Source organism: Pinus tabuliformis, chromosome 5_2, assembly GCF_031772625.1.
Source record: "Pinus tabuliformis cultivar Carrire ecotype Pingquan chromosome 5_2, CPIR1, whole genome shotgun sequence".
NCBI classification, from domain to species: Eukaryota; Viridiplantae; Streptophyta; class Pinopsida; order Pinales; family Pinaceae; genus Pinus; species Pinus tabuliformis.
In genome coordinates, this window is record NC_142306.1 from 723,027,611 (window position 1) to 723,029,622 (window position 2,012).

Below are 2,012 nucleotides of genomic sequence, written 5' to 3' on the forward strand. Positions count from 1 at the left end.
TTATGCAATTAATTAAAGTGAACATGTACTCTGGGTCATTGAATAGTTATATTGTTTTCTTCGTGTGTTAAGAACCTTTCATGGGGTTGAGGTTAGGGGGAAATTAGGTGCCATAAGTCCTCACATAATTCTTTAAAGGGTGTTAGCTCAATGGAAGAGCACCCTCCTTGTAAATAAGAGGTTGGTGGTTCGATTCCCTTGTGCCTTAACATGAATTAATCAATGATATTGTAGTTTAGTTTTATTAAATATTTTTTATATTGATTTATTTCAATGGTGAGATATATTTATAGACTAATTGTTTTATATTGTCCATAAAGAGATAAAAGTGATGTTGTATTATCTTTAAATATAGTTTTTTATTGTCTCTAGAGAGACAATAGCTAGGATTAAAGACTTATTGTCTCTATAAAGACAATGTCTTTAATCTCAACTATTATCTCTCAAGAGATGAAAATGAGATTGTGTCCTAAGAGACAATAATGCTTATGTTATATATTGTATTTATAGAGACAAATTTTTTAAGACAATAATTTGAGAGACTCATTTAAAGACAATACACAAGTTTTTTTTGTCTCAAGTTACGACAGTTCACCCAAAAATTCTCAAATATTGTCTTAAAACCCCCCTCTATGTAGTAGTGACCTTAGTTTCAAATTGGTATTATATTTTTCCATTTTGTATAGATAGATCTAGTTATTAAGTGTATTCTAGAAACGAAACTTAACTATTTTATTTTGGTGGAAGTATTCTAGTAACTGTTATTCTATCAGGACATATAGTTTTGTGATTCATAGGAAAATTTGCACACATGAAATAAAAGCAATACCATTGAGGCCTTGTCTTCATCATTATACAAATGCACACATACATATATTCACTACAAGCACTATATCTCCTCTACAAATATATCCTTATTATTTGTTATTTGAGTGGTCTAATGAATGCTCAAATATATGTATATAGTGTATGTGAATTTATGACAATGAAACTAAGATAATATAATCTATTTTAATATACTTTCTTTATAACATTGAATATTAATCTAACACACACACACATAAACATCCAAAAATAAACATTTACAAATAATTTAACATTCAATATTTAGTAATAAATATTTACAATTTTGCGAAATCAAATTCCATACCTCTTGTTCATAACTTTTGAGATTAGGTGAAAGGATTATTCTCATCTCTCGGCTTAGGTTTCCCTCCATTTCTGAACTCGCAGCTTCCTGCCGATCACCTTCCTCCTCCCCTTCCTCCCTTTGCAGTCCCCTCTCCCCCTCCATTTCTCGTCCTGATCGGAATCATTCCTGTGGCCTCTAGCCGAACAACCTTTCATGGATGTGATGACCCCGTAACCCTATCTAGCCAAGGATATTGTGGCTTTCAACTCCCTGGTTGCAACATCACCTAGGTTTCAAAAGAAAGGTCCTTCTCACTTTGTCAAAAAAGATGAGGAAATTATGAAGATTGAGATCAGGGCCCCCCAAGCACGTTCAGCTCAATAATTGTGCCCTTATAGGTTTTTTTATGGGTCTCTGGCCCTCTCCATGCTTGGTCCGATCTTGGATTGAGAAGAACTAGAAGCCACTCTAGGAGTCTAAGGAGTCACAATATAATCCAGCCGACCTAACAATAATAATATAAAGCCACAAAAATAACAATAGAGGGATTCTAGGGGGCACAAAAATAACAACATGGGGGTAATAGGGGCACAACAATATAAATAAGGGGTATAACTACAATAGTAATGGGGTAATCACTAGTATTATAGGGACCCAACATGCCCCTCTCCTTCAAAAAAGTGTTGTCCTCAACGCTTGAGTAGTTCTGGATACTTCTGCATAAAATTCTCATCCTCCCATGTGGAATCTTCAGCGGATAAGTTCTTCCACTTGATAAGATACTCTGAAATTGATCGATTTCGTAGCTGTCGAGTTCTTGTTTCTGTGATTGCTTCCGGTTCCAATATAATTTTTCCTTCCTCGTCAAGTTCTGGCAATA